Here is a 24,256-nt window from a genome sequence, read left to right on the forward strand (position 1 = left end):
TATAGACAGCTCCCTAAAGGAAAGGACATCAGATTGGAGGTGACGTGGATAAGCAGGCAATGGTTAAACTAAAATGGCCACAGGGAGTAGAACAAGTAGGGAAAGGAAGGGACAGCCTCAGATGCAGCTCTGTGGCTCTAGGCTGTTCGCTCTTAATCACTCCTGAAACCATGACTGGCGCCCACGAGGGTTTTAGTTTTTTGGTCTTTTTTTTTTTAATACCTGTTAGTCAGATAGGGACTGAGAGGAATTGAGCATCATGATCACTTCCAAACCCAGACACAACTCAGGGCTGAGTCATGGGCACATGTACGTGGCTGCAAGCCTCACGTCCAGGATTAGGAGGCTGACTTTTGATAGTAGGCGGAGTAGCCTTATCAGTAGCAGAGCAGTTACATAAAATCCAGGATAGCTGGGCTGGCAAGGTGGCCCAGCTGGTAAGCATGTTTGCTGCTGAGAGCCGTGGCGCTTGTTTGATTCCCAGGCCTCACAAGACAGAAGGAAAGAACTGACTCCCTCAGGTGATCGTCTACCTCCATACATGGGCTGTGACACACATGTATACACATACGTGCACATGCACACACCACACACACACACACACACACACACACACACTAAATAAATTAATAAAAAGAAATACTTTAAAATTTTTTCCATTTATAATTTGTGTGTACGTGTGTGGTCAAACACAAAATAAGTAAATAAATAAATAAATACTTTTAAAAAAAGATTTATTTATTTACTGTATGAGTGTTCTATTTACATGTATACTTGAATGCCAGAAGAGGACGTCAGATCTCATTTGATAGATGGTTATGAGCCACCATGTGGTTGCTGGGAATTGAACTCAGGACCTCTGGAAGAGCAGACAATGCTCTTAACCACTGAGCCGTCTCTCTGGCCCCATAAATATTCTTTTTAAATTCAGTTACATTTACTTATTATTCTCTCTTTCCACCATATGGGACCTGGGGGGTTAGGTCAGGGTTGGCGGCAAGCACACTTACCCACTGAGCCATCTTGCTAGCCCCAAATAAAGACATTATTTTAAATGTTGTACAGTCAGATGATGGGATGCCGGGCAGCAAGGACAGTGAAGGGAGTGCCCACCCCCCCCACCCCCCCCCCCCCCCGTGTACGCCCTGTAGTTGCGTCTTACACAATGGCAAGTTGGATAAGATGTCAACCACAAAGGCACGCGGTGAGTGGTTCAAGTCACACGCATCTGAGTGTAACTCAGGGTGGTAAAGATTCAAAGAGCAAATGCCTTGCAGAAAGATGATGGGGCCAGGGCTTAGGATCCCAGGGACTGCTGAGGATCTGGGAAGGTCATGCTTCTACCTGGGAACCGGTGACACAGGACCGGTGTCCCGTGATACCTCACTGTGGCAGACAACCTGTGCTTTGTGCATTTCCCAACGTTAATTTTATTTAAAAGTTTGATGTTTTAAGTGGAGATGCTTATTAATTTGTTCATTCTGGTTTTGATTTTGAGACGCAACTTTGCTATGTTGCCTTGGATGTTTTGCTACTCACTATGTAGCCCAGGCTGGCCTTGAACCTGCAGCACATTTCCTGCTTCTGTCTCTGCCTCCCAAGTGCTACGTTTATAGGTATGAGCCGCCACACCTAGCTGCTAATTTTCATTTTAAACATTAAGTTTCAGTATCGCTATTCCAGAAAATCCCTATGAGCTCCCCCAAGTCGAAATGACATGAGCCGATGTCGCCAAAGCCTTTGGCTTGAAACAGAGGAGTCGATGAATAAATACTTGTTATTGCTACTGTGATCAGGTCACTTTGCTTTCCTGTTGGCAGGCGGGAATTTTTAAAACTATCGGGACTTGTGCATCAAGAGTCCACCGTAAAAGGGCAACGGTGAGGATGGGTTACGTAAACAAACAAGATGAGCCCCTACTGCAGCCCTGACATGCCTATGGCCAACGCCAAATCCAAGCCCCCATGGGCATGTGCCAAAGGGAGCCTGGAGCGTGCCCACGTCCTACACAGCCTCTGCAGCCTCAGCCCCACTTGCTTTCCCTTTGCTTTTTTCCCCACTACATACACTGGATACTTTTTTATAACACTAGGCTCTTGGACACAGAGAAGGAGTGTGGGGTTTTAGGGAAAGCAGGTCAGCTGCCCGGAGAAGCAGGCCATGCCTGCCAGGACACGTTGCCCCAAGGCTCACCATGTCCCACAGTAAAAGCCTCTGTCCCTCAGGGAGACTCTCCTGTCCTTCACTTCCTCTTGGGACAACTACATCTTTTCCTAGCCTGGGTCTTCTTCCGGAGCACCTAGCCTGTGCTCTGCCCAGGGCCTAGTTTTTAAATATGAAAAATAAGATGACACAAAACCGATGTGATACGGAGAGGTTTATTATGAGCGTGGGGTGGGCGGGGGAGGGAAGGAAGGTGGAGCGCCCCAGGGAGAGAGAGACAGAGAGATAGACATAGCAAGAAAGGAAGAGAAAAACAACAGAGAGAGACAAGGTGGGTTTGCCCTTTTATATATTCCTGGGCAGGGGAACATCTGTGGCAGGTAGGCAGTGACATCACAGGTTGCTAGGCAGACTGGGGCAGAATGCTAACACAAGTACCCAACCGCATACCACCACCTGCCACGGTACCACAGGCACATGTTCACGCAGTCACAAGCCACGCCCTCCTCAGCAGGCTCACCCTCTTACTTCCTGGGGAGCAGCTTATGATACAGGGGCCTGCCCCCATCTTCCATGACAACATTGAGAATCCAGACAGAGTTTCTCAAATGGAGCCACATATGGCTCTGCGTCACCGTCATCAGCACCATAATGAACTGCATCCTCTTTGGCAAGCCCTGAACAAATGGCTTTCAACCTTCCTAATGCTGCGACCCTTTAATATAGTTCCTCATGCTGTGGCGACCTCCAACCATCACATCCTTTTCATTGCTACCTCATAACTGTAACTTTACTACTGTTATGAATCATAACATAAATATCTGATATGCAGGATGTCTGATCAGTGACCCCTGTGAAAGGGTTATTCGGCCTCCCCTCCAAAGGGGTCACAACCTATAGGCTGAGAACCACTCTGCCCTAGACCCTAGAGTAGAGTTCTGCCGTGCAACTGGGAACTGAGTGTTTTAACACATCACAAGGGTCTTTATTCATAACACACCTGAGATCTGGGGGACCTTTCTAGAGAAAAGACAGGAAGAGATGAAGGTGCAGGCTGAAATGCTTCTGAGGCCAGATACTCCAGTGACATAAGAGCACGCCCTGACACACCCAGATGCACCAGGCACAGAGGAGGTTGGAGGACGTGTTGTGGGACCAGACATGAGGGTCAGAGATTGAGTTCCCTCTTCCTCAGTAAAGAGAAGGATTACCAAAGATGACAAGAGCAGACATCCCACTCCAGCGGGGAGCTTTGCTGTCCCAAGAGCCTCTGAGGCGCTGCTCCCGTGTCTCGCCATCATCTACTATGATGTGATAAAGTGTCCCAAAGTGAAGTGACTGAAGCGACAGGCCCTGAGTTATCTCTCACTGCTCTGTGGTCAGTGGTCAGCATTGGCTAACTTCTGCAGCTCTTCCTTGAAGTGTCTGTTGCAGCCTCAGTGGCCAGTGGGCAGGCTGGGACATTCACAATGGCAACACACTGCTTTCTGATTGGGTGTTGGGGAGGACTGAGAGTCTATGTGGACTGTCCCCATGGCTAGCTGGGGAGCACTTTGTGGTAGCCAGGCCACAGAGCGAGCATTCCACAGAAGGGAGGGCCTTCCTCAAGCCAGGTTACAGAAAAATGCACATTACTTTATGTTAACCCCTAGAAACTCTCTGAATCGGGGACCGGACCAATGGCTGCCTGGTGTTGGGTTGGGGGAAGGGGGGAAACAATGGGTTATACGAGCCTGGGCAGATTTGGGGAAGAAGTGAGTGTCTTCATTATCCTAGGTGTGCTGACAATTTAACAGAAATACAAACCAGCACAATTCACCCAACATGTAGCTTATTGTGCCTATCAGCAATTCCTCAATAAAGCTTTGAAAAAAAATGAAACATTATGCAGGAAAAAATTAGTATGTTGGATTTTATTTATTTATATTTACTTATATAAGAACATAGCGCAAGCGTATGTTCTTTCCTCTTTTTCCCCCCCTATTTCGTCTGGTTGTGGTTTTGAGAGTTTCAAGTGTCCATGGTTGACTTGAGATATTAATGGAAGAGGACTTTGAACTTTTTAACCTTCTGCCTCCACCTCTCCAGTGCTAGGACCACATCACAGCACCACACCGGTGCGGTGCAGTCGTTTGATGCTGGAGAGCCCGGGACCTCGTGCGTTCTAGGCAAGCACTCACTCCACCAACCGAGCCACATCCCTAGCCCTAGAAAGCACTCCCCCCCCCCTTTAATTTAATGTAATCACCGTTTACAAATCTTATAGCCGCTACACTGTGGATTGGCAAAATCCACCAGCACACCAGATGCCGTGTTCTGGAGTGTGCTGCACAAGTTTCCTCATCCTCACGTGACTGTCATCAACCACATACAGGTTTAGTGTATCATTTGAGAATGAAACCCGTTTAGTTCCTCATGCCGCGTCGCAGCCTGGCATTCACTCACTACAATTTTATAGACCATTACCCGCTTCTCCCCAGACTGTGTGGCCTTTCTTCTTCCGAGCATTGCTCTGGGTTCTGCCGCTAGGACCACTTGCTCCCTGTGGCTTTTTAACAGAAGTATCGCCTGTTTTGAAACTCCGGCCGTTTGGAAGAGGCCCAGGGCCTTGAAGTTCATTGACTTTTCCCGAGACGCACAATACCGTATGCTGGGACCGCGTGCATCAACGGACTGTGCAAAGCTCATAGTTACAGAAAGCAGATCACTGTTTCCTTCAGCTGCCGTATGAGCATGCCATGAGCTGGGCCTGGGAGATAGGTCAGCGGGGAGTGTGTTTTTGCTGTACACACACACAGCAATCTGAGTTTGGACCTCCAGCTCACGAGTAAAAAGCCAGGTGTGGTGACATGCCCCTGTCACCCCAGTGCTCGGGGGAGTGGGGAGTAGTGAAGAGAGGCAGATCTTAGGGCCTCCGTGGCCAGCAGTCTGTCTGAAACACTGAACTTCGGGAGAGGGAGGAGGAGGAGGACAAGGAGGAGGAGGAGGAGTAGGACAAGGAGGAGGAGGAGAACAAGGAGGAGGAGGAGGAAGAAGAAGAAGAAGAAGGCACATCTGTACACATCTACACCCCATCCCCATAAACACATACATACAAAACAAAATCATAGGCTGTCTGAATGACTTAACCAGCCCCACTCACCCAACAATTTTGTCTTGACCTTGCTGTGCAGCCAAGGATAACTTTGAACTTGTGACCTTCCTGCCCTTACCTCTCATGGGATTACAGGTGTGTACCGTCATGCCCCGTGTCTGTGTGACACTGAGGATCAACCCCAGGCTTCTTGTGTGCTGGGCAAGCGTGCTATCAATTGGGCCACACCCCCAGCCTCAGCACTTACTCATGATACTGAAGACTGAAAGCCCAAGACCGTGGGGACCAACACAATGGGTTCTGGGGAGGTTCTTGATGTCTGCTCATGGCCTCCTTCTTGCTGTGTCTTTATATAAACACATCAGTCCTACCCACAAGGGCTCCACCTTCCACCCCGATATCAAAAGCGTGTCCTACAATACCATCACATTAGAAACAAAGGCGTCAACAAACCCCTTTCAGGGTGGGTCCCAAGCCCTCACTTGGTCCATGGTAATTTTCATTACTTATCCCTGTCTGATTTCGGGCCTTATGTGTGCAGCTTTATCACCAGCCCTTCAGAATGGTCTGGCTGCTTAGATCTAGACTTTTCTTCAAGGCCAGACTCTCCTTTGGGGCTGCCGAGATGATTCAGTGGGAAAAGGCCCTTGCCGCCAACCTTCATTGGGTTCAGTCTCACATAATGCCCTCTGTTCTATAATGTGTGTGTGTGTGTGTGTGTGTGTGTCTGTGTGTCTGTGTCTGTGTCTCCGCGTATGTGATTGTTCATGCTAGTCAATAAATAAATAAATAAATGTAATGAGACTTCACACTCATCTTCAACTCTTACCCCATGACTTTCAGAAGCATTTGTAAAATGCAAGTATTAATGGAATATGAAACAGAAGGGCCTAAGTAAGTTACAGGAAAGCGAATCAAACCCTCCCAGAAGCTCGTGCTTCTAACCTATATGCGATGTTTTTGCAGCGTTTATAGTAATGGCAAGGGGACAGATGGGGACAGCTGAGTCATAGTAGGTAACATTCCTTTTTCAACCTTAGCATTCCTCTCATATTTCACATCGCACCCATGAGCTTCTTTGACCTTCTATGTGAGGTAGCAGCATCTAAGGAGAGCTTGAGGAGGATTTACAGGAGAGGGAAGGCCTTGTCACCAATGCACAGCATCCCCTCCAGGCACACAGAACTCACCAGTCACTAGCAGTGGGTGGCGTCATCTGAGAACAGACCCCTCTGAGTAAGTGTGACCCTCACACAGTCATCTGACCAAAGCCTTGTTTGAAGGCTCCTGTGGGCCTTCTTGTCTTTCAGACTTATGGTTGTTTGTGGCAGTGTTCAGCCTCTTGGGGTGTTGCTAAAATTCTTCTCTTGGGAGATCTGTAAACAACATCTCCCCCTCTTCCTAAGGCCCCAGTGACAAACCAAGGTACACTTGGGGGAGCCAATGAGACCCTTTGACTTATCCCGCAGCAATGCGTGAGGGACTATGGGTAAGAGTGCAGATGTCCTCACCGTAGCCACACTGGAAAAATGTGCACCCAGCAGGGATTCTTGTAGCTGGACTGTTCTCACTGAAGAGGAGACCAGGACGAGTTCTCTATGAATTTGAAGTTTTTTATTGGCCAACACGGACCTAGCTGGAGGCATGAACTCTTGCGATGACAAGTCTAGAAGCGGCCCTGAGCTGGGTGAGCAGGGGGCTTATAGAGATTTAAAAAAAAAAAAAAAAAAAAAAACCCACAAGCTCTGTACCTCCCATTGACGTAGCTGTGATGGCTGTTAGCAAGCATGACAGGATATGAACTTTAACAAGAACAGGACACAGTTGTGTCACCATGGTGTCTCTGATCCGGGAGCAGAAAGCCTTTCAGCTACAGAAGCAGAACAATGCACGTCAGCAAAAGTTCTTGTGTGTATCATACATGTCTGTGGGCCAGGCTGACGTCAGCTTTAGCCTGAGGTCGGGTCAGGATTTAGCAAATATTTTCTCACTTCAATATAATGGCTTCTCCATGGCTGTGTAGACAAAATACCTTCAACTCACCCTTCCCTACACACACACACACACACACACACACATATATATATATATATATTCCCCCCCTTGGGTTTTTGAGACAGGGTTTTTCTGTGTAACAGCCTTGGCTGTCCTGTTCTCGTTTTGTAGACCAGGCTAGCCTAGAACTTACAACGATCCGTCTGCCTCTGCCTCCTGAATGCTGGGATGAAAGGCATGCGCCACCACCGCTACCGGCTCCTACCTCCCTCAGGCTCGCATACAGTTGGGGCAGAGATGCATACAACTGGCTGAAGGGGTAGCTGGTCATCTGGGAGGGTCTTACAGCTCTTCCTGACCCCTCCTTCTGTGAGGAAAGGTAAAAGGTCAAGGGGCCAGCTGTGATGGTCTGCCTTGAGCAGGCTCAGCAGCGGCTGTCTGGCTCAGCCACACAACACATGGTTAATCCTCCACCGAGCTGCGCCATTGCCGGTAAGTTTAAATAAACAACTTGGCCAGGCAAGCGTAGTTCTGGGATCTTGTGTCCCCGCTCTTGTTTTTGTTTTTGTTTTTGTTTTTGTTTTTGAAGACAGGGTTTCTCTGTGTAGCCTTGGCTGTCCTAGACTCACTTTGTAGATCAGGCTGATCTCGAACTCACAGCGATCTGCCTGCCTCTGCCTTCTGAGTGCTGGGATCAAAGGCACATGTCACCACACCCGCTGTGTCCTCCGCTCTTAAAAGCTTATCTCCAAGGACCTGCTCATACACTCATCTAGGAAGTCCACAGCACTTTTCCTTGTGGGAAAAGCAAAGCTAATGAGCCTCTTGTAATCCAACCTCGTTGTGAGTCTAATGTGATACAGGGTTCCCTAGAAATATCGTCGGAGAAGTGGGCGGCTCACCACCGTCGCTGTAGTTATCTTAGTTACTGCTCTCGCTGTGCTAAGCCCGCCTACTATGCTCCGCGGGCTACATCCCCATCTACGAAAATTCCTCTTTCGCCACAAACCAAAGAAATGCTAGATCAACCCCAAATTTGTGCCAAATGGTGCAGGGGAGAACATTCTGGGCTCTTCAAGACCTGGCCGTGGCCCCACAGCAGGACCTTTGAAAGAGTTGAAAGAGTTGCGGTGTTTATTTTATTTAAATTAGGCTTCCTGGGGTGTCAGCTTGAGAAGATTAAACCACAATGAATTAAGAAACACAGAGAAATGGCTCAGTCAGTAAAGCACTTGTCACACAAGCACGGGGACCAGAGTTTGGAGCCCCAGAACCCACACAAAAAGTGGGGCATGACAGTAACATGCCTATAATCTCAGTGCTCAGGAGGTGGAGGCAGGAGGATGCCCAGAGCTCATTGGTTAGATTGTCTTGCAGAGCCATCCAGCTCCAGGTTCAGTGAGAGACCCTGGCCCAACATACATACATACACACAAACACATGTACATACATACATACATACATCGTACATACATACATGCAGTGGAGAGTGAGGAAGCCACCCAGCATTTACCCCTATACATACGCGCACTTACATAATATATACTTGTAGTCAAGCATGGTGGTGCACACCTTCAATCCCGACACTCAGGAGGCAGAGACAGGAGGTTCTCTGAGTTTGAATTAGAGGCCAGCCTTGTCTACAGAGTAATTTCCAGGACAGTCAGGCATATCCAAGAAAACCCCATCTCAAAAAATCCAATATATACACGTATATAGACGTAATATATACAACAAGAAAGAAAGAAGTGAATGGATGAATGAGTTTATCAAAACATAATGACCATGTGATTTTAATGATAAACGTGCTGGATTAGTCGCGGGCATTTGAATACTTGGTCCCCAACGGATGGTACCATTCAGGAGGTTTAGGAAATGTGACTTCATTGGAGGAAGTATGTCACTGGGGCAGGCTTTGGGAGTTTAAAGGTTAGCACCATTCTGAGTTTGCTCTCTGCATTTTGCTTGCATTTAAGGCGTGAGCTCTCAGCTTCCTGTACCTGATACCTTCACTCTGCTATCATGGACTCTAACCCTCTGGAACCGTAACCCCAAATAAACTCTTCCTTCCATAATTTGCCTTGGTTGTGGTGTCTTATCACACCAACAAGAAAGTGACTAAAACAGTGGCCTATGCCTGTGATCCCAGCACCTGGGAGGCTGAGGCAAGAGGAACTTGGCTCGTGAACACAATGCTCATAGCTGATTCTTACCACTACATTGATTGATTGAATAATGATATGAGCTAATGGCGACGAAGCTGTAATATATAAATGCAGGTTTATTGGAAGAAGCGTGGGTGGGGGGAGGGAAAGGAGAGCAGGTGCTGGGCGTGGGGGGGGGGAAGGAGAGAGGTTGGAGAGGTAGGAAAAGGGTAAGTAGGGCAAAGCGGGGGTGGGGGTGGGATGGGAGGGACGCAAAAGGGGCCAGTGAAACCAAAATGTAAGCCCCTAAGTAGCCACGCCCTGCTGTGGGTCCTAACTTAACACTGGACATCTTAGCCAGTCAGGGGAGATGGAGCAGCCGAGACAGATTAGAAGCAAAGACTTAAGGCGTTCAGCTTTTCCCAAGAAACCCACCCAGGCAGCAAACAGATAATTACATCTTACAAACGATGTTTCCAGATACAGGTTTAGCTGTACAAATCAATAGCATTTCTCCGTACTAGCAAGAGATCAATAAGGTAAGTACCTGTAAGGCACATGCTTTTCTCACATCTTTGTGTTTTTAAATTTTGAGGTGCTTCTTACATTGATGCCATCCAAGATCTGAATAAATACAAGATAGATTTTTCTTTTTCTTTCTTTTTTTAAAAAATATTTTATTTAGTTTTAATCTATGTGCATTGGTGTGAAAGTGTCGGCTCTTGGAGTTACAGACAGTTGTGAGCTGCCATGTGGGGTGCTAGGAATTGAACCCCGGTCCTTTGGAAGAGCAAGCAGTGCTCTTAACCACTGAGCCATCTCTCCAGCCCCCCCCTTTTTTTTTTAATGCTCACAAGAGCCAGATATTGTAGACTGCCTTAGATACAATGATGAGTGGACAAGCTACCACAGGGGAAACTTTGCAACTGGGACAATAGCAGGAGATGAGAGACTCTGGTGGGCGAAACGCTCTTCTCAAAATGGCCAAAGCACATGAAGTGTGCAGATGAAAATGCCAGGGGCACAAAACACCCCCCTGCAGCATGTGGCCTTTTGCCTGGTTAAAATTTGAGACAGAGACACCTTGTGTAGCCCAGTCTGCCTTCAAGACTCATAATTCTCCTGCCTCAGCCTGTGAGGGCCTGGGTTACAGATGTGCTGCGCACCACTATGTCCTGTTTTGGTTCCGGTTTTGAGATCAGTCTGCTTACCGTCAAGAGCTGGGGGTGGGGAAGGGCTCCACCTCAGAACTGAAGCCTCAGCGACAGCCACACTGTGCTGGTTGGTATGACTTGGATCGGGGGTGTGGCAAGAGGAGACCCTTCTTGTGCGGGTAGGCACCAGGGTCTCTTCTCCGGCCTCTTCCATAGACGTCTCTTCCCAAAGCTTCGTTGGCCCTGTCTTTCCCAGTCATTCAGTGAGTGGCCTCCTTACAGCAGCCTTGCGGTTGACAGTTCTATTACCGTCATAGCACTATTGAAACAAATGGCCTCAAGCCACATGACTTAAAGCAACAGAGATCCGTCGTCTTGTTTGTAGTTCCCAAGGCTCAATGTCCAAAGCCAAGGCTGTTGGCAGCTCTGGTTCCTTCTGGAGCCTGCGGGGGGGGGGGGTCTTTTCCATGCTTGTCTCCCAGATTTTGAGCTCCTGGCAACCCTGGGCTTTCCTTGGCTCAGAGCTGCAGCCCTCCATCTATTTCCATGGTCATGTGGCCTTCTTCCTGTTGGTTGCTGAGTACCCTTGAAGACATGGTGCTCAGGGGACACCACTGAATTTGGGGTCCACCCTGACCCCAACTGACCTCACTCTAACTAAGGATATGGACAAAAACCTGGCTTGCTTGCTTTCTTTTCCTTTTTCTTTCTTTCTTTCTTTCTTTTTCTTTTTCTTCTTTTTGTGGTTGTTGTTATTGTTGTTTGATGTTTTGGTTTTTTGAGACTCAGTTTCTCTATGTAGCCTTGGATGTCCTGAAACTCTCTCTGTAGACCAGGTTGGCCTCAAACTCACAGAGATCCTCCTGCCTCTGCCTCCCGAGTGCTGGGATTAAAGGCGTGCACCACCACTGCCTGGCCTCATTTTCAATTAAAATCATACTCCATGGACCCAAGTAGGCATGAATTTGAAGGGACATTATAATCTATAATTCTACCAGAGTTGATAGGGTGAGAGCCTGACCCTGGCAGCCCTGACAAGCCAGGCTCAGACAATACCCAACTCAACAAACCAGAGATAGTGAAACAGCTTAGAAAAGAGAATTCATTCAATGTGGCCCCGATTGTATCTTCTGGGTCATAACATGGGGTTCAGGTTTAAATAGAGGGCAAGAGGCATGAATAACTAAGCAGTCAAGATGTGGAACAGACATCATCATCTGTGTCTGGGTTTCACTCTCTCCTGCAAGGCAGTCTGATGAGTCAGAACCGTGTGGTCCCTCTGGCTGGCACAGCTCCCAGCCTTTGCCTTTTCCCAGAATGAGTTTCTGGGGGGAAATTCTACTGTCTTGAGGTTCACTGTTTCAATACTCTAGCTAAAGCGAAGGGCACAAGTGTCTCTCTTCAAATAGCTTCCTGTATTGCAGTTGCCAAGACAGTGAAAAGTATGACGTCACAGGCCTAAGAGGATGACCAGCCTGATGCAGGGCCAGGCAAGAGTGTGGCAAGTGACCTAGGTCATTCAGGCAGCACGTCTTCAACAATAAGCCAGAGCAGAGAAGACCCTGACCAAGGACTGTGCCCAACAGGCAGCTAACCCTCGTGCTCTGTGGGAAGACATGGGGGAAGGGCAGTAGCTAGCTTTGAGGTCCCTCCCAACCCTGCAGCTCCAGCTGCCTCCCTAGGTCCGTCTAAGATCTGGCAACCTTCTTCCGCTTCCTCTTATGCCGTCCCCAACCCTGCTCATGAGAAGAATTCCAACTGAAGTCTCAGCAGAAAGGGGACTGTGTCTGGATGTAGCTTGAGCAAAGGAGACCTCAAAGCCCACCCCCACAGTGACGCATTTCCTCCAACAAGGCCATGCTTCCTCTGACAAGGCCACGCCTCCTGATAGTGCCACTCTCTATAGGTCAAGCATTCAAAGACATGAGTCTATGGTGGGGAAGGGGTAATACCTATTCAAATCACCACATTCCACTCCCTGGCTCCCGTAGCTGTAGCCATAGCATAACGCAAAAATGCATTTAGTCCAACTTCAAAAGCCTCCATAGTCTCTAACAGTCTCAACGATGCTTAAAAGTCCAAAGCTCAAAGTCTCTTTTGAGACTCATGGAATCTAACTGCAGTCCCCTATAAAATCAAAATAAAAGAACATATCACACACTTCCAACATATAGTGGCACAGGGTAAACATCACCATTCCCTAAGGGAGAAAAGGGAAGATAGTGAGGAAAATACTGGATCAAAGCAAGACGGAAAACCAGCTGGGCAAACTCCAAACTATGCATCTTCGTGTCTGAAGTCAAAACTCTCTTCAGATCTCCAACTCCTTTCAGCCTTATTGACTGCGACATACTTCTTTCTCTTGGGCTGGTTCCACTCCCTGTTAGCAGCTCTCCTTGGCAGGTATCCCAGGGCTCTGGCATCTCTGGTATCTTGGGGTCTCTAAGAAAATTCTAGCTTCACCTTCACAGCTTCACACAATGGCCTCCATGCAAGGACCCCCCCCTTCCTCACCTCCCCCCCCCATTACATGCCTGGCCTCAGTGACTTTCCTTACTTAGTTGCAGAGGGAGATTCCTTTCTTCTATCTTTGACTCTAAAGCCAGAACCATGTGGCTGAAGCTGCCAAGTTCTGCTGATTGCTTGGGCAGGAACATAGATCCCTTGCTCATCTTTACCAGCTTTAGACCATGCTGGCCTTGAACTCAGAGATCTGCATGCCTCTGTCTCCTGAGTGATGGGATTAAAGGCGTGTACCATGTACCATCATACCTGGTACTATTCTTTAAGTCCTTTTCACAAAATGGAAGCTTAGCTGGATGGGATCTTGCCCTGAGGCCACCACTCCCTTAATTCCATTTAATATATTTAACCAGCTTACCTCCTTGAACCCAGGATTTAGCTCCATTCCACTTCCTGGTGCCCCTATAATCCTTGAATCATACTTTTTTTTTTTTTCACTTTTGCCTTTTTCCTTGCTCAGTTTGCTCCATTTCATTAAAATGTTCTTCATAAGAGTGAACCATAGGACAGAATCTACACTAGGCTGTTTTGAGGTTTCTTTTGTCAGTGCAATTAATTCAAATTTCTTCCCCTTAGCCTCAGGCAGACTCCTTGGACAAGGGCAAAAAGCAACAATATTCTTCACCAACATACCACAAGAACGATCTCTAGAAAACATACTAAAATTCTTCTCCTCTGAATCCTCTTGAGCCAGGCCCCCACAGTTCAACTCACCCTCAGCACCACTGTCTACCGTGTCCCTACTAGGCTTGCCCATTAAGCAATGTTTAAAGCATCCCACTGCTTTCCTAATCCAAAGTCCCAAAATCCACATTTTCCAAACAAAAACATGGTCAGGACCATCACAGCAATACCTTACTCCTGGTGCCAACTTCTGTCTTAGTTAGGGTTTTTATTGCTGCCTCTGCCTCCAAAGTGCTGAGATTAAAGGCATGTGCCACCCCCCAGCTTCACCTTTTTTTTTTTCAAGATGCTGGATTCAGAGGCTCATTTCCATAAGCCCAGCACTCATAGGGCTAGAGGCAGAGATGGAGAATAGGCCAGAACCTTGCATACACAACACAGCAGCAGAATAATAAGAGAAATAGTAGAAAAGAGAACCCACTTTCACAAGCTATCCTCTGAAGGTCGGGCGTGGCAGTGCATGTCTTTAATCTCAGCACTCAGGAAACAGAGGCAATTGAGGCCAGCCTGGTCTACATAGCAAGTGCCAGGACAGTTAGGACCACATAGAGAGGCCCTGTCTCAAAACAACAACAACAACAACAACAACAAAAAAAAAAAAAAAAAAAAAAATCAAGTTGCTTTCTGACCTTCACATAAGCACACTGGCAAAGACACATGGTAAGTCAAATATATTTTTACGGCTGCAGGGCTTGTGAGATGGCTCCACAACCAGGGCCACTTGATACCAACTCTCATGACCTGAGTCAGGTCCCTGGGATCCACACAGCAGAAGGCAAGAACTTGCCCACAAGTTATCCTCGGGCCTCCATACGTATGGACCACACACACAAGTAAAATAAATTAAAAAAAAAAATGTTACAAACAGAGAGCCCTGGTTGTTCATTGGCTCTCCTTGAGACAGGAGATTTATCCTGTGAGTCCACTATAATCATGAGAGTCTCCCAAGGTACAAAATGGAGTAGGAAGTGGCAAAGGAAATCATGTGACCATGGATGCAGGGTCAGAGTGGCCTAATATAGAGAGAACAGCTTGACCCACTCTGGCTGATGATAGAGAAAGGGGAATATGAGCCAAATGCTGCTCCTCCTCACAGCCTGGGGATGTAACATCTTTCACTTTTACAGCCTTGTCAGGATGTGTCTGGCGGCGTGTTTGAAAAAGACTTAAAGATGGCTGGAACAATAAAGGCGTTTAATTATATGGCACAAGGTAATGTCCAGCGGCAGCTCAATGCAGTCCGTGTCTCTTCCCTCTGCCGTCCTCAGCACGTTGCCTTTTATCCTAGGACTGGTGCTTTATGATTACAAGATGGCTACTGCAGCTCCAAGCATCTTGTCCTCTGGCAACTATGTTAAAGAGATAGGGAAGGGCTGGGTATAGAAAATTCGTGGCTTTTGTCAAGATGTGAATTTTTTCCCCCCCGGATAGAATCTCCTTGTCAGAACTCTGGCATCACAACCCCAAATAACAAGAGGAGATGGGAAAGACAGTGCCAGGCAAAGCGTCCTGATTTGTTGAGCCCGATCACAGTTTAAGCCTGGGTCTGGGGCGGGGCCCACTGTCTTTGAACCCAAGGGCTCTCTGAACATCTACGGGAACAAACGCAGGTTTCATGTTCTGTTAGCAAAGAATTGGGGGTATGGAAGAGGACAAATCATGTGCCACACATAACAACATATGTATCACGTACGTGACTTCTGATGTTTGAAGAATTGGTGTGGTCTGCTAAGCCCCGAGCATCAGAGTAGTGATGAAAAAGATCAGTAGTGTTGGAGGAAGCTCCAACTGTGTTTCCCAATGCTAACTTCAGTGCCTGCAGATCTGGTTATCACCCTGCCGCGGGCATTGTTATGAATGTTGAACTCTCTCCTGTAACCATGGGCTGATAAGGAATGTTCCCTGGTTGGCTAATAAAGATGCTGAAGCCTGTTACTGGGTAGAAGAGAAAGGGTTGGAGTTTTAGGTGCCCAAGCTTGGGTTCAAGGGAGAAAGCCCAGAGCAACAAAAGCGTAGGAAGCTGGAGAGAGAAGTCAAGATGGCACTGGCTGTACGAATAGACTTATGGAGCAGAAGTCACCCTGGGAGTCATCAGATTGGCAAGTGATTGACTTTTATGTGTGCTTTAAAGGTATCAGGATTAAAGTAGCTCAGAATCTGCCCAGCATAGTGCTTACAGCTTAACAATAAATCATAGTTTCTCTGGGTCAGTCATTAGTGAGCTAGCTGGTTAAACAAAACTGTTGCCATAATAATTGGCTGCATTATTTAATATAGAACAAATAATTCATCTCTCTACAACACTGAAATGTCAGCAAACTGTGGCTTTGGCCATCTCAAAGGCCTGGCCAAGAGGAGAGCAGATGATGAAATGAGAGGGCCAGGCATTGTTCAGCAACCTGATTCCAGGCGTGGCTACATCTCACACCAGTGGGCCTGCATTTCCTAGATCTGGTACTGATAGGCCACGAAGGCAGTGGGACTCTGCTCTGCTGCTCCAGCAGGAGTCCTGGGCTGCCTACCCTTTCACTTTGCCTCTACCGACCCTGTCATCATGCCATCCCCCTGCTTACCCGGTGCCTTGCTTTGTGTATGCGCGTGCCTCTCCTGCCGGGTTGTGAAGGTCCTTGTGGCTTGGGGCTTGTGGTAGCTCAGAGCATGCGCTCTGCAACACCGCCATTTCCTAGTGTGAGTGTTCTCAAGCCCCGGGATCCCCCTCAGAGACAAAGGATAATAGTGCGCACTGGCTTCCCACGGCGGCTGTGACAGTCACCATGATTTAGTGCCTTTATCAAAATGCTTTTATTAGCCAGGCGTAGGTGGCACACGCCTTTAATCCCAGCACTCGGGAGGCAGAGGCAGGTGGATTGTTGTGAGTTCGAGCCCAGCCTGGTCTACAAAGTAAGTCCAGGACAGCTAAGGCTAAACCCTGTCTCCAAAAACCAAAAAAAAAAAAAAAAAAAAAAAGCTTTTTTTTTTCCTTTGACTCTTACAGTTAAGTTAGAAATCTGACATGGGTCTCTGAGGAGAAACAAGATGAAAGTCTGTTCCTCTAGACATCCTCCCCAACACTGTTATCCCAGGATCTCCTGCTGCCAGGGTTCCGCTGTTAGCCATCACTGTTCTCGGCAGAACCCAAAGGAATCTGGTATAATTCAGTTACATGAGAGGGGTTTCCCCCCTCATGTTTCCCCCCATGTTCTCTGAAGTTCTTTTGCATTTTTTTTTTTTTAAGATTTTCTTGTTTTTATTGTATGTGTATGGGAGCTCTTCCTGCATGTATGTCTGAGCACTACATGCCTGTCTGGTACCCACCAAGGCCAGAAGAGTCACAGACAATTGTAAGCAGTCATGTGGTTACTGGGACTAGAACCCCGGGCCTCTGGAAGAGCAGTCAGTGCTCTTAACCTCTGAGCCATCTCTCCAGCCCCGGGCTATACCGTGAGTTTCATGAGACACTGTCTTTTAAAAAATGAAAAAGAATAAAGATAAAAAAAGTCATGGGAAATATAACAAAGTACCAGGGTAGTCACAGGGTGGGTTCTGTGAAGTGGAAGTGAGCGTAATTCTATTGAAGATCTACATAGCAACTTGTAGATATTCACGAACTTAACAGAGGACCAAAGCTGATATTTTAGTGGCTTGATGGGGAGACATAACTAACTGACAGAGAATGAGACATTTATGAGCTGTAACAGTGACGTGACCTTTTTTTTTTTTTTTCTTTTCCGAGACAGGGTTTCTCTGTGTAGCCTTGGCTGTCCTGGACTTACTTTGTAGGCCAGGCTGGCCTCAAACTCACAGCGATCCTCCTGCCTCTGCCTCCTGAGTGCTGGGATTAAAGGTGTGAGCCACCACACCTGGCCAACGGTGACAATTTTTAACTGGGTACATGCCCTTGTGGTACACACAGCCATTCTGGCTAGTGCTCCCACTGTATTGTACACACACGCGCGCACACACACACACACACACCAAGGAGGTAACTCAGGTTCCAAGTGCTACATTTTCAGGACTTGTCTGAGTCCATTCATCGGTAAGGGTAACTAGGAAGTCAGTTACCCTTCCAGTAACAGTGGGAATCTCATCAGTAGAGAAACCAACTGGTGACGTCATGACTCACTTCCAGTTAACTGGCACCATACTGGAATAGCTTGTATCTGGTGTGATGGAAATGCCAATGTTTAACCACAACAACTAGGATTCCAATGACAGGAAACAGAAAACCAGGCCCACTGGATTGGAAAATGATTATGTTGAATTATTCTACAAGTAATAGGCTAATAAATTAGCTCATTAATCATCATAGTAATATGGGGGGGGGGCAGGAGAGTTTTCACTAAAACCTCTAAAACCACCTCTAAGTTTCACCGTATCTCCAAATAAAAATATGTCAGTTCCTCAAAGTGTATTCAATGTCAAGGCTTCAAGCCCAGACCTGAGTTATGCAAATTATCAGAGACCTGAGACTGGTTGGTTCAGAACACATTTGCAAGAAGATGCCTATTTTAAAGGCATTTGCACGCACGTGCCTGCCCTTTGGGGTCATTGTAAAGCCTCCTCACAACAGAGCAGGAGAATCCAATCCACCTACAAGCCCAAAGGACAAGGAGCATGGTGATGCTGCCACAGTATTTAAAGCTGCAGCTCGGTGTTATGCAGGGCAACCCACATTTCAGCAATAAACAGAAACTCTGTGCTCCTGTTGGGGTTGCAGAGCTTCCCTTCTCTGAGCCCAGGTCTGGGCTGCTCTTTCCTTCCTTCAGTCAACACATGGCATAAAATAAAAGTTTTTGTTATCGCGCTGCGGAAGTCTTTGTGGTAAGTGACGTCCCATCTGGTCATTTACGCCACAACCGTGCATGCTTATGGGAGAGTCTGCCGATTTCCAGACTGTGCTCAGCTTCCTGCTACCTGCCTACCCGCCACAGAAGGTATATAACAGGCTTGTACCCTGAGCTGTAAAAATCTCTAACCTGCCAACAAAGCCATTCCCAGGGGGGTTTGCTATTTTACACACGCTCTCATCAAAACCACAGGCCTAGTGTACCGTTCTAGAGATTTCACCAGAGCAGATATGTAGAGTATGTCTGTAGCATAAGACTAGACTCAGAGCCTGGCATAGTGGTGCACGCCTTTAATCCCTCCCAGCACCCGGGAGGCAGAGGCAGGTGGATCGCTGTGAGTTCAAAGCCAGCCTGGTCTACAAAGTAAGTATAGGACAGCCAAGGCTACACAAGGTTACACAGAGAAACCCTGTCTCGAAAAACAAACAAACAAACAAAAAGAACCTAGGACCACTAGCCCAGGGATGGCCCCACCCACAATGCTCTGGGCCCTCCCTCATCAATAACTAGTTAGGAAAATGCCCTACAGCTGGATATTATGGAGATGTCCTCTTCAGTGAGGTTCCCTCTTTCCAGATAACTCTAGCTTGGGTGTCAAGTTGACATAAGATACCCATGACAGGTCCCTTGTAGATATGCTCATAAGGTACCAGGTTCTGTTCACATGGACCTCCTACTCCTCGGCCCAAGGCTGGTAGGACAGATAGCTGTTCTGGGGACACAGCAGGCTGCCCTCTAAAGATGCTGTGTCCTTGGTGATGTCAGAGAGGTGGGACAGCATTAGAAAATGGCTCCAGGGCTGGGTGGTGGTGACACACTCGAGCAGAGGCAGACAGACCTCTCAAAGTTCCAGGCTAGCCTTTTGTAGACAGAAAGAGTTCTAGGACAGCCAGGGCTACACGGAGAAACCTCTCAAACAAACATATAAGAAAGAGGAGGAAGAGGAGAAGGAGGAGGAGGGATGGAAGGAAGGAAGGAAGGAAGGAAGGAAGGAAGGAAGGAAGGAAGGAAGGCAGGCAGCCCTCTTTTCTTACTTTGGAATGAAGAGTCTGTCTTCATTACTTTGGAATGAAGACTCTGTCGACTCTGTCCTCCTCAAAGATGAGAAAGCATCTGCAGTTTCTCCCCCCCACACTCTGCTAACGTGATCGGGGCTGCCTTTCTCCACCCACTCACTTATTCCCTGCTTCCTCCAGAAAACCTCTCGGAGTCTTTCAAAGCTGGGTCAGAGGCCTCCTTTGTATACCAGACTGTAACAGCGTCTGACTCGAATCCCTACTGCCACATAGATGGGCCTCCACAAAGTGCTGAGTAAATGTTGACTCAGGAAACAAATGGCTGGGTGGAAAGGGTGGCTAGGAGTTAACCAGATTGATAGAGACAGGAGACCTTTCTAGGGAAGAGACTACAGATGGATAAAAGGGAATCTGGGGACCAAGGAAATGTTTTATTCTCTGGGGTTAGGGGTTACATGGCTGTATACACTCATGAAAATTCATGAAACCATAAACTCCAGAGGGCGTACTTTGTTGTATGTTAATTATAGACAATAAAAATTATTAGTTATGGATGGAGGGAAGGAAAAGAAAGGGGTGTGGGTGAAGAAAGAAAGCAGTAGGCTCCGTCTCACAGAACCCTCTGATCCTGTGGATGGCGGCTGAGTTCAGAAACATTTCTTTTTAAATAAAGTAGCCGGTGTAAGTCTATCTCGGTGTCCACCTGAAGGCCACACGTAGACAAACGAAACCTTAGAAGATCTAAAGAAGGGGCTGGAGATGGCTCAGAAGTTAAGAGCACTGTCTGTTCTTCCTGAGTTCAGTTCCTGGCAACCACATGGTGGCTCACAACCATCTGTAATGAGATTTGATGCCCTCCTCTGGTGTGCAGGCACACATGTGGGAAGAATATTGTATAAATAATAAGCAAATATAAATAGTATAAATAAATAAGCACAATAATATAGATAAATATAATAATAATATTTATTATAAATAACAAATGAATGAATAAATAAATAAATGGTCTAAAGAAAGCGCTAGAAAGAGCTGTGTCCAGCCGGTTACCTCTCCCTTCCTGCACCTACATGCCTTCCCTTACCAGTCTGCAGGGGTTTATTGGACAGTTGAGGCTGGGGGACAACTGTTCTGCCCTGGGGTAGAAGCACAGAGAAACTGCTGCAGACAGACCTGCCAGAGAGGAAGATGGCTCTGCTGGGAGAGGCGTGAGCGGCCAGTAGCTTCCCTATTATTTGGTTTGAGTTCTCTGTAGTCTCCAGGTAAACGGTGCTTGGTTTTGGGGACCCCATCATTGACCTAACAAGACCACTTTTACTTATTTTAATATTAAGTTATTAAGCATTTAAAAAGAAAATTTGAATTTTTTTTTTTTTTAAAGGAAAACTCAGGTTAACTCAGAGTTAATTTCAGGAAAGGAAAAAGATTCTTTTAAGGAAGCATTAAGCCTAAATAAAATAAAAAAGGTTGGTCACAGCCGGGCGTGGTGGCACATGCCTATAATCCCAGCACTCGGGAGGCAGAGGCAGGTGGATCGCTGTGAGTTTGAGGCCAGCCTGGTCTACAAAGTGGGTCCAGGACAGCCAAGGCTACACAGAGAAACCCTGTGTTGAAAAACAAACAAGAAAAAAAAAAAAAGATTGGTCGCTTTTCGTTTACTGAGACTGTCTTTTCACCTAAAGGCAGTGAAAACTTAGCTGTACCCGGAGAAGAAATCTGCAGCGCACACATCTGACAGAAGATGAGTGCAAGAATGGGTAAGGGGCCCCTATGCATGCATTTCCTACTTGCATCTTCAATCTACTTGGCATCTTTTTTATTATTTTATTTTACGTGCATTGGTATAAGGGTGTTATATCCCTTGGAACTGGAGTTACAGACATTTGTAAACTGCCATGTGGATGCTGGGAATTGAAACCCAGTCCTTTGGAAGAGCAAACAGTGCTCTTAACCACTGAGCTATCTCGTCAGCCCTATTTGGCATCTTAATATCTTTTTAAAAATTTTTATTAATTTATTCGTATTACATCTCAATGGTTATCCCATCCCTTGTATCCTCCCATTCCTCCATCCCTCCCATTTTCCCCTTACTCCCCTCCCCTATGACTGTGACTGGGGGAGACCTCCTCCCCCTGTATATGCTCATAGGGTATCAAGTCTCTTCTTGGTAGCCTGCTATCCTTCCTCTGAGTGCCCCCAGGTCTCCCCATCCAGGGGACATGGTCAAATATGGGGCACCAGAGTTCGTGTGAAAGTCATACCCCACCCTCCACTCAACTGTGGAGAATGTCCTGTCCATTGGCTAGATCTGGGTAGGGGTTTGATGTTTACTGCACATATTGTCCTTGGCTGGTGCCATAGTTTGAGCGGGACCCCTGGGCCCAAATCTGCCTGTCATAGTGTTCTTTTTGTAGGTTTCTAGGACCCTCTGGATCCTTCTACTTTGCCATTCTCCCATGCTTCTCTCATCTAGAGTCCCAATAGGATGTGCTCCCCTCTGTCCCAGTTTCCTGGTAAGTGAAGACTTTCATGGGACACGCCCCTTGGACTAGTATGCAGATATAAGTGAGTATATACCATTTGACTCTTTCTGTGGTACATTTACACTATGGAATACTATTCAGCTATTAAAAACAAGGAATTCCCGAAATTTGTGGACAAATGGATTGAACTAGAAATGATCATAATGAATGAATTAACCCAGAAGCACCTTAATATCTTAAAAGCAAGCTCCTGATTCTAACCTGCCCGATGGCTCTCTCGCTGTCTCCTTTGGTCCATGGCAATCCCCTCACTCTGCGGGGACAGCCAACGGCTTCTGTGACCCGCTTGGAACTTTGCTGCTTCTCCCACACGTAATCCGTCAGCAAAGCCTCCCGTGTCTTCAGTATACAGCAACTAACTCTTGCCATCTCGTGGGCGCCTGTTCTGATCAGACGAATCAACGCCTGTCCCTGAGATCACTGCAGTCAAGTCTCCTCCGGTCTTCCGTGTCTACCTCACCCATCCACAACCAGATCCCAACACAGCACTAAAATGACCCCTTTAAGCCACTTTAGGTTGTGTTTCTCCTCTGTAAAAAAAACAAACAAACAAACAAAGAATGTATCTATGTGTTTGCAACTTTCTCAAATGAAAATCCAGCTCCTGATGCTGGTCTACGGGTTCCGGACCATCAGAACATCTCACATCCAGTCTCTATTAACTGCTGTTCCTCCTGTGTCAACCACACGAGCCTTCTTGCTGTCTTGAGCAGTGTGGACGTGATCCACCTCAAGGCCTTTTCTGGAAGGTTCTTCCCTCAGTATCTGCATACCTTTCACCCTTCTGTCCTTCAGATCTTTGTTCAAAGGTCCTCTGCTCTGAGAGTCTTCCCTGGCCATTCAAATATCCCTACATGACTGTTTTTCGTCTGTTTCCAACGTTATCGCTCTCTGTTGAACTTCAACTGCCCTTTTGACTGCGTACATTGTACATATAGAATCTATACCATATATGTATATGTATGCCCAATGTCCCATTTCAGATGTCCGCTTAGACGCCAACTCTTTCAGGAAGCCTTCCATGGTCACCTAGTCTGGGTTACAGGTCAACCCACCCTTGGGGCATCCCTGGTCATTCCCTGTCTCCCCATCCCTGGTAATGCTCCGCAGGGCACAGCAGGGAGCTGGAGGCAACAGCACAACCCCCACGGAGCCCCATCTTGAGCTCTCTTCAGGGCAGCCTCAGGGGAACTCTGCCCTCACCTCACTTGCTAAGGCTGTACTCAGTGCCATAAAATATGACCTGTCCATGTCAGCCAGGCAGGAAAGAAGTCAACAGACTCTATGTCTGGTGGTGGAGATGGGAGGGTGGACAGGACAGGACAGGACACTGGGGCAAAGCTCTGTTCTCCTGTGGCTCCCTCGGCCTTCTCCCTGACGCCCCACCCCACCCCATATGTTCATTAGGCAATTGATCACTAAGCTCGGGCCTGAAGCCTTTGACAGCAAGTCTTTTGCCTTCCCCTAAATCAGCTTGGGTTTTTTTGTTTTGTTTTGTTTTGTTTATTATTTTTTGTTTTTGTTGTCATGTTTCCTATAGCACAAGTGGCAACAGAGATGATTTTAGACCTAAAAAAGTGTTTTAGACACGTAGCTGCCATTGTAACACACCCATCAAACTTAATGTGGCTATGCACAACATCTCGGTTTTCTAGAATGCTCACTGTGGGCAACAGTTAGCTTCTCTTCTGCTGCTTTACTGCCTGTCATTGAGAGTGACAGCTCTCCCAGACCACACAGACTTCGATATTGACAAGCACACCGTTAATAAGCAGTTGACAACATATAATTATAAATCCCTTGAGGCCTCAGTTCTCTGAGTTTTTTTTTTTTTTGTTTTTTGGTTTTTTTATTTTTTTAGGTAATCCGCTCACACACGGTACAGGGAACATTTTAAGTGTCAGACAACAACATTCAAAGATGTCTTTGTTTTGCATAGGGTGGGTATTGGAAAACAAGATTCTTTCCAACCTCCTAGCTGGACTCATGATAGAGTACCAGCTCAGCAGGGGAGGGGCAGGCAGGCTTTATTGAGTCTTTGGTCCCTAGTCATTGAAGCATTCGGTGCCTCAATAGGTTCATCCAGGGTGAAGGCG

The sequence above is a fragment of the Acomys russatus genome, chromosome 31 (assembly GCF_903995435.1).
Source record: "Acomys russatus chromosome 31, mAcoRus1.1, whole genome shotgun sequence".
Classification (NCBI taxonomy): domain Eukaryota; kingdom Metazoa; phylum Chordata; class Mammalia; order Rodentia; family Muridae; genus Acomys; species Acomys russatus.